General features: G+C 47.9%; 1 long non-coding RNA gene across 1 annotated transcript; it reads right to left on the reverse strand.

Moving 5' to 3' along the window:
• Nucleotides 1–4,895: 4,895 nt before the first annotated feature.
• On the reverse strand, nucleotides 4,896–14,749 carry LOC144721499 (uncharacterized). Its single transcript, XR_013585921.1, has 3 exons — nucleotides 14,690–14,749; nucleotides 8,899–8,965; nucleotides 4,896–5,053 (listed from the first exon to the last, which is right to left on the reverse strand). It is a non-coding gene; the product is annotated as an uncharacterized LOC144721499 (long non-coding RNA).
• Between the last annotated feature and the right edge of the window lie 1,757 nt (nucleotides 14,750–16,506).

The raw sequence follows: 16,506 nt of genomic DNA on the forward strand, positions 1-16,506 counted from the left end.
CCTCTGCTCATTTATTTGGCTCAAACACCTTCCATCCTGTTCAATATTGGGCTTAGTTATTTGTTTCCTTCGAGGCATCGAGCAGCACCTTTTTCTTGGCCTCTTTCACTGCGTCCTTCAAGAACTTCCTTCACGGAGCTCTCGATTCGAAGAATTGGCCCATCCACATCTTTTGTTCTTGTCCGGCTTTTTTCTCTCCTCCTCGACCTGCTCGAGAACATCCTTATTACTCTTTCTCTCCATCAACAGAAAGTAATGATTGCCGTGAGATATCTGAACTTCCCTGCGACCAGCACTGTCTCCCTAACCGAGCTCCAACGCTCACTTATTAACCTATAAAAAATACTTAATTTGTTGGTTCTGGCTTACCACCTTGCTGCTTGCTATTCTTCCTCGTCTGTGGTTCCTCCTCGCACCTCTGAGTCTGTCTTGGAGAGTGAGTGAATACTCTGCAGCGGCTGTGAGTTGCAAGTTCAAATCTCTTTTCATTCTGGATAGAAGGTCCTTCTCCTCATTGCCAACAACACCAGCCGAGTCCAGCCTCGTGTCACGACAGTAAGGCAGGTTCATGTCGTCATCGACGCTGAATAGGAAGCTGGGTCGAATGACGAATGGAACCTGGGCCTTGTGTTTTTTTTGATGGTCGAGTCCAGCGGGGATTTTGTGGAGCCAATTGATGAAGTGTGCGGGTGCTGGGGTCGTGACCTCGGGATGCTTTCACGTTCGTGAGTGAATGGGGAGGGGTGGGGGGGATGCGTTGCGGCCTCGTCTGGCAGAAGGCTCACGATTGGCTGTTGGGGGAGGAGGGGGCGCAGGCAGCGAGTGGGGGAGACGAGAGTTGAGCCTGTACCGACTGCGTGGAGCCTGTACCGACTGCGTGGAGCGCGCCCATCGAAGCAATAACGCCCGGGACCACCCTCCCTCGCGTGCTTGACGTTCGCTCGCAGGCGGCGCAGCACGCGGATTAATTTTATTGGGTCGGATTTACATTACAAATGTAGGCTCTGCCCCCCCCCATACACATGGATTACGGCATCTCCCTCACCCTCCCCCATCCTCCCTGGACGTGAGTCTCGTACGCGCAGGGCACAGGGCGCCTCGCCGTGCCCCCGGTGTGGGCGAGTCGTGGGTGAAACGATCAAACGGGGCTGCAGGCGGAAGGGGTGACGTGTGTGAATGGGTTTTTCTGTTTGTTCTGTTTTCCTTTCTGTTCTTGAATCGGTTCACTTATCTTATTGTATATTTGAAAATAAAACTATGAGTTGACGCAGCGTTTTGTCTCTTTCTCTACGCCCGCCTAAACGCCGCCAAGCACGCAAAGACGAGGCCGGGAAGCGAAGGTGGGTGAGCGAGCGAGTGGGTGGGTGTGCAATTATTTGAGTGCGTAGGTGAGTGGGTGGGTTGGTTGATGGGTGGATGATTATTTGAGTGAAAGTGCGAGTTAGTGAGTGTGCGAGTAAATGAGAACCGAGCCGGTTGGTAGCCGAGTGGGGTGGGTGAGTGGCGTGTCAATTGCCGTGCTGCCGTGGGGGTTGGATAGAGTTCACGGAATTAATTCGGCTGGGTGGGATTTTTGTTTTAATGTCCCCAGTGCGGCAGTGGTAAGTGACTTGGAGGGTGTAATGGCACCGCCTGCGAGCGACCAGAATGCTCGTGGCTCTTCCACCGAGCATGAGTGGGGCTGCAGGGCCTCCTATCTTTGTTGGCAAGCCTCGACTCCCAGTTAAAATTCTGCAGGGGTGCGGCTGCGGGTAATGGCTCGCGTTCACAAGCCCGCATTGGCGGTGTGAGGGAGGGAGAGGCTGGGAGGAGGACATGTGGAGCGACGGGAGTTGACGGGGAGAGCAATGCGGGAGAGAGAGGCACTGTGACCTTGGCTATCTGGGTACGGTTCACCTGACCCCAAGAGACTCTTGGTAAGGGGAGGCTGGATAATTTTAATCGAGCTACTCTCGATCTCGCGTAGCTCCACGAATTACACAAGCGCTGGTGTTGTGCATCATAATTCAAATGATGTTCTTCTACCAGATCGGGATACACGTCATTTCATCGATGCAGACATGAATCCCAGCAAAAGGTTTCTGTTTGGTGTTTTAACATCTTAACAGCTGTTTTAGTGCCAGAAAGGGTAAAACCTATTCTTATAGGTGCAGTGTTTTTTATTTCACGCGGACAACTTATTTTTCTCCTGCGTCACTTTGTATTGAACAGAACTCGCGTTCGACATCCCGTAACTCCGTCGTGATCTTCCCGCTTGCGCTGCTCGCCTGCTTCGCTCCCCCTCTCACTCTCCTAGCCTCTCCACTGCTAGCCTGCTCTCTCTCTCTCACTCTCCTAGCCTCTCCACTGCTAGCCTGCTCTCACTCTCCTAGCCTCTCCACTGCTAGCCTGTTCTCTCTCTCACTCTCCTAGTCTCTCTACTGCTAGCATGTTCTCTCTCTCACTCTCCTAGCCTCTCCACTGCTAGCCTGCTCTCTCTCTCACTCTCCTAGCCTCTCCACTGCTAGCCTGCTCTCTCTCTCACTCTCCTAGCCTCTCCACTGCTAGCCTGTTCTCTCTCTCACTCTCCTAGTCTCTCTACTGCTAGCATGTTCTCTCTCTCACTCTCCTAGCCTCTCCACTGCTAGCCTGTTCTCTCTCTCACTCTCCTAGCCTCTCCACTGCTAGCCTGCTCTCTCTCTCACTCTCCTAGCCTCTCCACTGCTAGCCTGCTCTCTCTCTCACTCTCCTAGCCTCTCCACTGCTAGCCTGCTCTCTCTCACTCTCCTAGCCTTTCCACTGCTAGCCTGCTCTCTCTCTCACTCTCCTAGCCTCTCCACTGCTAGCATGTTCTCTCTCACTCACTCCTAGCCTCTCCACTGCTAGCATGTTCTCTCTTTCTCTCTCCTAGCCTCTCCACTGCTAGCATGTTCTCTCTTTCTCTCTCCTAGCCTCTCCACTGCTAGCATGTTCTCTCTTTCTCTCTCCTAGCCTCTCCACTGCTAGCATGTTCTCTCTTTCTCTCTCCTAGCCTCTCCACTGCTAGCATGTTCTCTCTCACTCTCCTAGCCTCTCCACTGCTAGCATGTTCTCTCTTTCTCTCTCCTAGCCTCTCCACTGCTAGCATGTTCTCTCTTTCTCTCTCCTAGCCTCTCCACTGCTAGCATGTTCTCTCTCACTCTCCTAGCCTCTCCACTGCTAGCCTGTTCTCTCTTTCTCCTAGCCTCTCCACTGCTAGCCTGTTCTCTCTCTCTCACTTTCCTAGCCTCTCCACTGCTAGCCTGCTCTCTCACTCTCCTAGCCTCTCCACTGCTAGCCTGCTCTCTCTCACTCTCCTAGCCTCTCCACTGCTAGCCTGCTCTCTCTCTCACTCTCCTAGCCTCTCCGCTGCTAGCCTGCTCTCTCTCTCTCCCCTCGCCTCTCCACTGCTAGCCTGTTCTCTCTCTCTCACTCTCCTAGCCTCTCCACTGCTAGCCTGCTCTCTCTCCCCTCGCCTCTCCACTGCTAGCCTGTTCTCTCTCTATCAGCCTCTCCACTGCTAGCCTGTTCTCTCTCACTCTCCTAGCCTCTCTACTGCTAGCCTGCTCTCTCTCACTCTCCTAGCCTCTCCGTATATCTTCTGTTATGCATCTTAATTAGCCGCCTCCTTTCCTTTGCTCCCTCTCGCCGCACCTGGTCGCCCCGATGCGACCTCACTGACCATCACTCGCACGTGCGTGCACACCGCTTGCAAAGCCCCACGAGGCATTACTCAACTACACCTGTACGACTTTTTTGGCCAAATACATTTCCTGTTTAATTAGTGACATTTCATAAACAACAAAAATAAGGGACTTGTTTTCAAAGGGTTTTGCGTGAGCGAATTTTTCGAATGGAATATTTTTGTTTTCACAACCTCACGTTTGGCACGCGTCTGCATTCGTCGCAAATGGTGAACAACCAACCATGCCGATTGAGTGGGCGGGACGAACCGCAGTAGTGCTTGTTGAGAATTATTACCACGTTCAGTTTGACGATTCGCAAAGTAAATGTTAAAATTATTTTTTTTATTTTGTGAGACTAATGTTCAAATCATAATCAGTCAATCCACCTCCGGATGAAGGCCTCCCCAAGGAGCTGCCATTTCACAATCCTGCAAAGTCACAAATGTTCAGATCGGTCCGATGTAAAATTAAAAACATCTCAAATAAGGCACATATCGATTACTCACAGCACACTTAGTTCAACGTTTTGTTAAACAAACAGTATCGGACACTGCAGTCGCGTGGGTGGCTATTTTACCTCCGCAAAAACATTGCGTGGAATTATTTTTTTCACCGGCGAGATTTCCTCCCATCGTGGACACGTTCACAATTAACTGTGTTGCAGTCGACGACAGAATCGTGTGCAGTAGCATCGCGGGGTTGGATTTCCTTTCTCATGAACGTTGGTGTGGTGCAAGGGGTTAGGAGGAGTATGTGGCAGGAGAAGGGGGGCTTTGGGAGACAACAGAAGAGGTCTGGAGACATTTTCCATCTCCCCGATAAAGACAAATTCCACCCCAGATCGTCCCAGCATGAAGCCGAAACTCATTGTCTATGAGCCGCGGGCCTCCATGGCATCCAGCAGAGCTGGATTTAGCACGAGGAGAGCGTGCGGAGAATGGGACATTTGTCTAGGGCCCAACATTTTAGAGGGGCCAACGGGGAAGAAAATGACAAAAAAATTGAATTTTTTTTCCAGAAAAGTAAGCCTGTTTATCCAGTTTGTCATGTTCACATGAACAATATAAACAATATTGCCTCTGTTTATGTGTTATTGGTTGTTTTCATTGAATGCTCCACGTCCTCCGAATGTTCCCCGTCTGACAGCAATGAGGGTTTGGTATTGTGTGCGTATCTCGGGGCGGTTATGGAGAGAGTAAAGGAGTTCCATACCTGGGCAGTGTGCTCAAGACCAGTTCCGGTTTGGCAGCAGAGGTCTCCATTCGAATCAGTTGAGAAGCGTTATCTTTCATCTGCTGCGTAATGCTGTGTGGAAGCTGCCTGGCCTGTCGCTCCATACGAATCTCTGGGTCTTCTCGGCCACGGTTATGCTGTGAAAAGTGGAGTCCTTTAAAGGAACATGCGCTGGTTTGACACATTCAAGCTGGCCTGCGTACGATCCGTCCTGCCTTTAACTAGCCTATGGTGTGAGGAGCTTTTTTTTTTTTATAACACCTGGGTCTGTCCCATGACCTGCCAGCGAGCCCTTCGCACTTCACGTGACGGCTTCAAACTGCACCTAGCCTGGCACAAACTGCGGTAACGTATGGGCGGCTGTTGTGTTTGTGTAAGGGGAGGGTAGTGGAGAATGGGGGGGTCGTGGGGAGGGGGTGGTATTCTGCTATGTTATCCTTGGATCAAAGATACCAACGTCTGACCGTGGCACTCAAAACCAGCAGACACCGGTGAATGAGAGAAGCCCCTGGTGGTGTCATCCATCCGCGGTGTGCACCACGTGAGCTCAATTCCGAGGCTCCTCGTCCCAAAACGTCGTGGCCATGAGAAGTCAGGGCGAAGTCGCCACAGGTGCCGACTCCCGCCCACCGCCGTCTCGCTGGGCTCATTAATCCGCTCCTCGAAGATGCAATCGCCGTGAGGACTGTGCTGAAAGGTCAAGCCACGGGTCGCGGAGTCTCGGTGAAGCGTCGCCTCGAAGCAATTCCTCCGCCCGTACGGACGCCACGCGTGATGAAAGACGGACCTCGCGGACACGTGCACATTTGCAAAGGACACCCAAGAGATGTCGCGCTTCACCTTGCCCCGCCCACCCGAATGTGATTGGATGGTGGCCACCATTCAAATAACCGAGGCTCATTTAAATAATAACATTTGTGAATGTCGAGCGAGCAGTTTCAGTGACAGGCAACGAGCCAGTTGATTGCTGCTCACTAATTGCAGGGCCCCCCCTCTCTACGCCTCGTGGTTTCATCTTAATTAAGGCCGTTACTGGGGGGCGTGGAAGCTCTGTACCCGTTACTCAATCACACATACACGTGTCTCACACAGACACACGTGTCTAACACACACACACGTGTCTAACTCACACACACACACACTCGTGTGTGTGTGTGTGTGTTAGACATTCAACCTCCTCACCTCTGTGGCTAAGTTTTGTACCAAGGAACATTTTGGGACATTCCGGGCCTCTCTCAGTCCTCGCTTTTTCGACATGTTGTAGAAGCGAGGTGGGGGCAGGCGGCTAATTCTGTGTCAGAGACACTGATCCAGCACCCCTGAGAGACTGGGTTCAGCTCCAGGTGCCAGCCACCCATGATTCGTCCGGGTTCTCAAGCAAATTCTAGATTTGAAGCTTTCGTGACTGCAAGGATTCATACTCTTAGGTTTTTTCGGTAAAGTGACGTAGGTAAAACATTAAAATTAATAAAAGTAAAATAAAATTAAAATCACGACGTTTCGGAGGCAACACAAGCTTCCGTCTTCAGGTGGAACCGTCACAGCCACGACAGCTGTATCAAGTAAATGAGAGATTGCAGGAGCTACCACTCCGTTTATATAATGGTTGGAGAGGGGGGGGGGACTGGGCAAGTACAGCACACTTTTAATTCATATGGTAAGGTGAGGCTTAAGAGGGTGAGCCTTTGTTATGGAGAGGTACGGTTTGTGACTCAACTGGTGAAAAAAACTGAACATGGTAAACCTGTAATAGTTGTCTGTCAAATAAGATTGGCCAAATAAGTGTAGTTAAATCTTTTTTGCATGGTTAATCACATCTTTCCAATGATTACTCAGTTTGTAACCATCATCACGGTTGAAATTATGTCTGTGTTTGTATATTTGTATGGCTTCGTGTACAAACCTTTGATGGTAGCCAGGAGGTTTGCAGAGAACCTTGGTCTCGGAAAAGACAATTTCATGAGAGCCCACCGAGTTGTAGCAATGATCGGCAACGGCTGAAGAATCAGTTCTGCCGTGTTTTAGATCTGACTTGTGCTCGCGGACACGATCAGAAACATGACGTTTCGTTTCTCCAATGTAGCAATCACCACAAATGCAACTCAATGTGTAGACTCCAGGATACTGTAAGTCAGGAACGACATCCTTCACAGATGGAATCAGATCACGGATTTTATGCACTGTACTGAATCGGACTTGGATCTTATGTTTGTTTAGAATTTTGGAGATCTTTTGGTCACGCCTGCTATGTATGGTAACGTGATAGTTTTGGTCGGAGTTTCATGTGGCTGTTTCTGTGTGGTGGGAGAAACAGCTTGGCGGATAGTGCGGTCAGAGTATCCGTCCATCCTGAGGGCCCGATGTACATGTCTTAATTCACCGGCCAAGTGGTGTTGGTCAGAAATGCCATGGGCTCTGTGGTATAGCGTTTTGATGAGAGAATTCTTTTGAGATGGGTGGTGGTGGGAATCCGGTTTCAAGTAGGAATCTGTGTGGGTGGCTTTCCTGTAGACAGAATGTCCCAAGGATCCGTCAGGCCTCCTCTCAAACAGAATATCCAAGAATGGTAGTTTACCGTCTTTCTCCACTTCCATGGTGAATCAGATGGATGGGTGTCTAGAATTGATGTGGTCCAAGAAGTGGTTCAATGCTGGGAGGCCATGTGACCAGATGACGAAAGTGTCATCCACATACCTCTTCCACAGGGAAGGACGCAGGGTGGATGTCTGGATGGCGTCTGATTCAAACTTTTCCATGAACATGTTGGCTATAACTGGTGACAAGGGGGAGCCCATAGGGGTACCCTCATTCTGTTTGTAGAAGGTGCCATTCCAGGTAAAATAGGTGTTGGTGAGGCAATGCCTAACCAGCGCAGGTACATCAGAATTCAATCCATGTTGGACTAAGTCCTCAATTATTGTTAGGGTGTCCGGTACTGGGACTTTGGTAAACAAAGATACTACATCAAAGCTGACGAGGATGTCATCAGGAGATAGTACCATGTCCTTAACCATAGAGACTAATTGGGTTGAGTTGAGTACTGCCGAAGAGGTCTTGCCTGTGAAGGGGAGCAGAGTATCTGATAGAAAACGGGCTAGTTTGTACGTAGGAGAGTTTATCGTCGACACGATGGGTCGTAGCGGGGTGCCTTCTTTATGGATTTTGGGAAGACCATAGAGTCTGGGAGGTCTGGCCGCCGATGGTTTTTTTCGATTAGGGAAGTCTAACTCGTGATGATACTGTTGGTTTTTGTCGTTAGGCTTTTAGTGGGATCGTTTTTAATTTTGGAGTAACTCCCATCATTAAGAAGGTCCAGGATTTTGTTGTTGTATGAATCTTTATCCATGATGACCGTGGCATTGCCCTTGTCTGCCGAGAGGATGACTATATCATCTCTCTTTTTTAGGTCCGCGAGTTCAGAGCGTTCGTTTTTGCTGATGTTACTGGTGGGTTTCTTAGCCTTCTTAAGAATAGTAGCTATTTCAGCTCTTGCTACATCCGCATGGATGTGTCCTATGCCTCTGAGGGCTACATCAATCTGAGAAATCATATCCTCTACTGGTATATATTTAGGGGTGACGGCGAAATTTAGTCCCTTGGCCAGTACCGTTTTTAGATTGTCAGAAATTGGGATGTTACTCTGATTAATCACGGTCTTGTTAACATCCAGCTTTGCGATGTGTGGCTCTGGTTTCTTCTTAGATAGGAGGTTGAATTTAGAAATCAGGTTAGCTTTGCATTTGGCTGACATTGAGTCAGCAGAAGCAGAAGTCATGTTATCAACGTGGTTCCAATCGGAAGGTGACATTTTTTGTGTTAACATTAGATGTGTTTGTAAGAGAGTCTTGTCTAAATTATCGAGTTCAGATCGGAGTAACCTTATTCTCTCCGAGATTAGTGATAGGCTAGCTTTAAATAAGATCTGTTTAGAGTTCGGTGAGGACACAGCAGCGGATGTGAGTGTGAAAGCGATGGGTATTACCTTGTTATCTCGGCATCTCTTGAGGAAGGCCAGCATCTCGAGAAGCTGTGACTTCTTGTCTCGTTGTCTGTGTAAAGGGGAGCCGACACACGATTGCAGGGGTCTCGTCCTTTATTCCTTTTCTTCCATTCACACCTGTCCCCAGCCGTCCCAATATCGTTCCCGCCAAAGGCCCCCTCTTCCCGCCCGTTCTCTCCTTATATCTCCTCAATCACCCCTCCCACTAACCCACCTATTGGTTGGAATCCTTCCCCTGACACCCCTACATCTGTTAAAAACTCTAACAGATAGGTGGAATTCCTCCCCGTAGAGGGCATTAATTCTAGATTTGAAGCTTTTCGTGACTGCAAGGATTCATACACTTAGGTTTTTCGGTAAAGTCACGTAGGTAAAACATTAAAATTAATAAAAGTAAAATTTAATAAAAATCACGACGTTTCGGAGGCAACACAAGCTTCCGTCTTCACCTTACCATATGAATTAAAAGTGTGCTGTACTTGCCCAGTCCCCCCCCCTCTCCAACCATTATATAAACGGAGTGGTAGCTCCTGCAATCTCTCATTTACTTGATACAGCTGTCGTGGCTGTGACGGTTCCACCTGAAGACGGAAGCTTGTGTTGCCTCCGAAACGTCGTGATTTTTATTTTATTTTACTTTTATTAATTTTAATGTTTTACCTACGTGACTTTACCGAAACAACCTAAGAGTATGAATCCTTGCAGTCACGAAAGCTTCAAATCTAGAATTAATGCCCTCTACGGGGAGGAATTCCACCTATCTGTTAGAGTTTTTAACAGACAACGAGACAAGAAGTCACAGCTTCTCAAGACGCTGGCCTTCCTCAAGAGATGCCGAGATAACAAGGTAATACCCATCGCTTTCACACTCACATCCGCTGCTGTGTCCTCACCGAACTCTAAACAGATCTTATTAAAAGCTAGCCTATCACTAATCTCGGAGAGAATAAGGTTACTCCGATCTGAACTCGATAATTTAGACAAGACTCTCTTACAAACACATTTAATGTTAACACAAAAAATGTCACCTTCCGATTGGAACCACGTTGATACCATGACTTCTGCTTCTGCTGACTCAATGTCAGCCAAATGCAAAGCTAACCTGATTTCTAAATTCAACCTCCTATCTAAGAAGAAACCAGAGCCACACATCGCAAAGCTGGATGTTAACAAGACCGTGATTAATCAGAGTAACATCCCAATTTCTGACAATCTAAAAACGGTACAGGCCAAAGAACTAAATTTCGCCGTCACCCCTAAATATATACCAGTAGAGGATATGATTTCTCAGATGGATGTAGCCCTCAGAGGCATAGGACACATCCACGCGGATGTAGCAAGAGCTGAAATAGCTACTATTCTTAAGAAGGCTAAGAAACCCACCAGTAACATCAGCAAAAACGAACGCTCTGAACTCGCGCACCTAAAAAAGAGAGATGATATAGTCATCCTCTCGGCAGACAAGGGCAATGCCACGGTCATCATGGATAAAGATTCATACAACAACAAAATCCTGGACCTTCTTAATGATGGGAGTTACTCCAAAATTAAAAACGATCCCACTAAAAGCCTAACGACAAAAACCAACAGTATCATCACGAGTTTGACTTTCCTAATCGAACCAAGCAAACGTCCCTCTCTAAAACCATCGGCGGCCAGACCTCCCAGACTCTATGGTCTTCCCAAAATCCATAAAGAAGGCACCCCGCTACGACCCATTGTGTCGACGATAAACTCTCCTACGTACAAACTAGCCCGTTTTCTATCAGATACTTTGCTCCCCTTCACAGGCAAGACCTCTTCGGCCGTACTCAACTCAACCCAATTAGTCTCTATGGTTAAGGACATGGTACTATCTCCTGATGACATCCTCGTCAGCTTTGATGTAGTATCTTTGTTTACCCTAACAATAATTGAGGACTTAGTCCAACATGGATTGAATTCTGATGTACCTGCGCTGGTTAGGCATTGCCTCACCAACACCTATTTTACCTGGAATGGCACCTTCTACAAACAGAATGAGGGTACCCCTATGGGCTCCCCCTTGTCACCAGTTATAGCCAACATGTTCATGGAAAAGTTTGAATCAGACGCCATCCAGACATCTACCCTGCGTCCTTCCCTGTGGAAGAGGTATGTGGATGACACTTTCGTCATCTGGCCACATGGCCTCCCAGCATTGAACCACTTCTTGGACCACATCAATTCTAGACACCCATCCATCAGATTCACCATGGAAGTGGAGAAAGACGGTAAACTACCATTCTTGGATATTCTGTTTGAGAGGAGGCCTGACGGATCCTTGGGACATTCTGTCTACAGGAAAGCCACCCACACAGATTCCTACTTGAAACCGGATTCCCACCACCACCCATCTCAAAAGAATTCTCTCATCAAAACGCTATACCACAGAGCCCATGGCATTTCTGACCAACACAACCTGGCCGGTGAATTAAGACATGTACATCGGGCCCTCAGGATGAACGGATACTCTGACTGCACTATCCGCCAAGCTGTTTCTCCCACCACACAGAAACAGCCACATGAAACTCCGACCAAAACTATCACGTTACCATACATAGCAGGCGTGACCAAAAAGATCTCCAAAATTCTAAACAAACATAAGATCCAAGTCCGATTCAGTACAGTGCATAAAATCCATGATCTGATTCCATCTGTGAAGGATGTCGTTCCTGACTTACAGTATCCTGGAGTCTACACATTGAGTTGCATTTGTGGTGATTGCTACATTGGAGAAACGAAACGTCATGTTTCTGATCGTGTCCGCGAGCACAAGTCAGATCGAAGACACGGCAGAACTGATTCTTCAGCCGTTGCCGATCATTGCTACAACTCGGTGGGCTCTCATGAAATTGTCTTTTCCGAGACCAAGGTTCTCTGCAAACATCCTGGCTACCATCAAAGGTTTGTACACGAAGCCATACAAATATACAAACACAGACATAATTTCAACCGTGATGATGGTTACAAACTGAGTAATCATTGGAAAGATGTGATTAACCATGCAAAAAAGATTTAACTACACTTATTTGGCCAATCTTATTTGACAGACAACTATTACAGGTTTACCATGTTCAGTTTTTTTCACCAGTTGCGTCACAAACCGTACCTCTCCATAACAAAGGCTCACCCTCTTAAGCCTCACCTTACCATATTAATTAAAAGTGTGCTGTACTTGCCCAGTCCCCCCCCCCCCCTCTCCAACCATTATATAAACGGAGTGGTAGCTCCTGCAATCTCTCATTTACTTGATACAGCTGTCGTGGCTGTGACGGTTCCACCTGAAGACGGAAGCTTGTGTTGCCTCCGAAACGTCGTGATTTTTATTTTATTTAACTTTTATTAATTTTTATGTTTCTCAAGCAAAGTAAGTTGATGGTCTCTACGCCGGTCACCAATATCTGCGTGGGGGCCCATGTCCACCCCACCGCCCCGGACGAATCATGATTGCTTTTTCATTGCTTTCATGGCTTTATTTTGGTGATTTCAAAAAGTGTATTGGTTTAGCCATGTTTGTTTGTTGTAGTACAGAGTTAGACTGATGGCATTAATCTAAGTTGTCTTATGGTTGTTCTTGTTGTTTGACTTGCATCCCACTGGGATTTTTGCTCACAGCGTTGGTGTACGGTGTTTTTTTCTGCAATATTTTGCTGTCTTTTCTTGGATTTTCTGTTTGCACTTAGTCACATATTTACTTTAAGATGTTTTTTGTTCATGTTTTTGTTTTTTGTTTGTTGCGGTTGCACCCGATTCAAGAGCCCAATGGCTCACAGGGCTATACCTAATAGATTAACTTGAACTTGAACTTGAACTCGCTGGGCAGGTGGGGCATGACATCCGCCCCTTCCGCTCCTGGCTCACCGCTGCACGGAGTGAACCCACCATCACCCGTCTACACCACAGCCAACGCAAACGCAGAGCCGCGACCGCACGCGCGCCTGCGGGCGATTATCTCCGAGCAGGCGCTGTGGCTTCGCGTTCACTCTCCCGCGCACACCGCCACTCACGGGGCACAGCGGTACCACCGCATTCTCACCTGCGAGCAATTTCCTCTTAACGCGCTCACACGCGCTTCGGCTCCGCGTTCACTTTTCTCGCAACGCGTTTCCCCACGCAGTCGCTCCACACGTAAATCGCAGACACCACACCGATGTTCTGTGCTAGCTTTTATTCGTGGCGCAAATGCACACTACCTGGAGGGCATATTTCGCGAGAAGAGCCTTGCCTGACGCTGACTAAGTGTCCAGTCACTCAAACGTCCTGTCACGTAGCTCGAAGCTGCACTCGCTGGTGTCACACGGATGCTGCGAGCGGCTCGAGGAGGCAGGGAGTGGATCTTGGCGGCCCAGGCGGTGAAGACAAGAGAGCGAAAATCGCCCCGGGCTATTCTATTTACATGCTTTCTTTGAACTCACTCTGTCTGTGTTGTTGTCGTATCCTCAAATCTTGTAACTCAATTTTAACCCACTTCCCAATGTGGTATCGACTGCAAACTTGGTATACAGTGATACCTCGGTTCACGAACTTAATTCGTGAACTGACTCTGGTCGTGAACCGAATTGGTCGTGAACCAAGGCACATTTTCCCATAGGGTTCAATGTAAATCCGGTTAACGGTTAACGAACCTGAAAACCGTGATCGAATTATCAAAGTGATAAGTGGTAAACCAGGTAACATGAGAAAGGTAACGCATAAATGCGTTCGAAACCGCTACCTAGCGTTTCCCAGGATTTAACAAAAACAAAAATGAATATTCGCCGTAGTTATGATGGATGAGAACCGATGTAACGTGTGATATCGATGTTAACGTGTTGTTATTTTCTTTGCTTATTTCAAATGTAACCAGGTTAAGATCGTAATACGTGCACGCGCGTCATAAGAAATAACCGCCGAGAGTAAGGGCGGCTGATGGGATTCATGACAAAAAAAAAGGGGGCATTACTTTGTTTGAAAATTCGCCAGTGGCCAAATCGACCCCTGATAATTTTCAAAAGGGCGGATTGTTGTTTATATACCCCCTTTTATTTTTTTTAAATATTATTAATTTTTTAAAGAATTATTCTGCCAACATATATAATTATATATTTTTTAGACACGGGGCAACGTGGAACGAACACGCCCCCACACTTCCACAGATGCGCGCATACCTCACCTCAAAGGGCTAGAGGGCATGAAAGAGGGCAATAAAGGTCATAAAAACTCCCCTAATTTCACACAAGAGGAACAAGGGAGGGGGGAATGGCAGGCGGAGGGTCAGGAGGACATCCTTTCGTTAAAAAGCATTGCAAAAAAAAACCCTTTGATAAATACAAAACCAGGCCACGAAATATATAATTATATTCATAACAAAGGAAACAACATTGACGACAAAAAAACACAGACGGGTTTTGAACCATGTTAGATAAACAAGTTACCAACTTAGCCATGAAGATTAAGCAAACAGTATCTATCCTCACTCCAATTGGAAACCAGACTACAGTCTGCACCAGAGTCGCGATTCATCAATTGTTAATTAAATACGGACATTATTTACTTTAAATAATTTCTACGCGGCCGGGCCGAAGCATCAAAGAATAATTATGGCATCAGGGTCACTCCAAAACAAAATTCCTAGCCGGGATACCAAATTAAATAATCACAAGAAGTCAAATAATAAGTACGGAATTAAAGTGGATCTCCTAGGAGAATTAAGGGCGGAGAAGCCTCTCATAATCAACCAAACGCAACACCCCATGAGAAGCGAGCAACTCACGGCCATCTTTGTCTTCCCGAGAGGATCTCCACACTCACACACCAAAAGCCAGGAAATGACACCAATAAAGGTTGGGGCAATGGCTCAAAGGAAATTAACACACGCCTTCGAAATAAATAAATAAACACACGAACAGGGCGCTCCCACCGCAGCACGGACAGCAGGATTTGCACACGCGAGCAAATAACATTTCCATGGGAGATCGGGTCACGATGAAATACCGCGAACACGGTTACGCATTAACTTGGGTCGCTTGCAATCAACTCACAATGGAACCAAGCAGCAAATAAGTCGCATTTTAACTTCCAAACCAAAACAACTTGAGCTGTGCGAGACAAAAGATATGATTCCCGAGCAAGGGAGGGAATCATTAAGCTCGCTTAAGGCGTAGGTTTTCACGACAAATATTATTCAGAAACAAAAACATGGATTAGAATATTTTTTTTATATAACTCGATGCGAACGCAATTGTCGGTCTGGTTAATGGATAACTTAGGTGGCGCCGTCACGAGGCCCCCACCACTCCTTCAAGAATAATTACACAGCTGTGTCTTCAAAGCTAATAAACATACGGACTAACACACACGGACAAACACACACGGACGGACACGACACACACGGACGCACAACTTCACCCCCACAGGAAGGTTTTATGACAGCCTTTGAACAACTCGGGAAACTGAGTGGAATTTCCCGATATATGCCGAGGAAAAATCCATTCAAAGCAGATCGTCAGGGGCTCTGGGCCCCATCTCGTCTCCGGGGCTTCAGCCCCCACCATCTCGTCTCCGGGGCTTCAGCCCCCACCATCTCGTCTCCGGGGCTTCAGCCCCACCACAGATCGTCACGGGGCGTCGGCTCCACCTCCTCTCGTCACCGCCAACGAAGAAGTTTTTCGTCATCCAGAATGACGAGGTTCGCGGGGTAGCGACGTGCAGCAACAAGCCGAGGTCTGCACCACCTGAGAAGAATCGCTACCCTGAGTCGCCAAGCTGCGAGTGAAGCCAACAAAGACGCCAACGTCCACCCTGCCACGAACGAAACATCGCTCCTCATCAGAGTGACGACCAGCGATCAACCCGCAGGAAAGGCGGAGATCGCCAAGCGAGCAAAGCAGAGAGCGCGAAGCAGTGGAGAAAGCCTGATTGAGCGGCTGTGAGGAGGAGGACAGCGCCATCGCATGCGCCGTGTGTTTGATGCACACCAACACCCAGTGAGCACAGCCGCGTCGTCCAGAGCCACAAGCCAACACAGCCTGAAGCAAGGGCGAGTGTCCGTGTGAAGTTGGCAACGATCAAGGAGAGAGCCACAGCAGCAGCACGACCCGGGCGTCACCGAGCGTCGTGCCAACTCGTCATCCAGCAGTGGAGAGAGAGAGAGAGCGCACAAGCAGAGACGTCCGAGCGAGGGAGCAGCAGGGGCTCGCAGCGGCCACGCCCAACCCAGAGAGGAATTTCGCTGGCGGCGGGTTGTATCCTCCCACACCACGAAAGCTAACGACACAACTCCCGGCTCTAAGAAATTTAATTAATATTACGAGGGGACAACGCACACACAGCACGCACACGAATAAGACTTAAAAAAAAATTATCTTTGCGTTTCAAAAAGGGTTGCCATTTCAAGGTGGTGCGTTCACTACCAACTGATCGTGCAAAGCAGTTGCTGCCGTCGAGTTACATGAATAAGAAATGTTTTAGTCATTCAATTTCGTTAATTGCATAATTTTGCCCATGAATTTATTGACGTATACTCGCTTTCGCATACTAGAGTGTCATGTGCTTGTTTAGAATTAAAATTGCTTAACACCAACTGTTCGA

Source organism: Lampetra planeri, chromosome 12, assembly GCF_965212315.1.
Source record: "Lampetra planeri chromosome 12, kcLamPlan1.2.h2, whole genome shotgun sequence".
In the NCBI taxonomy this organism is placed as follows: Eukaryota; Metazoa; Chordata; class Hyperoartia; order Petromyzontiformes; family Petromyzontidae; genus Lampetra; species Lampetra planeri.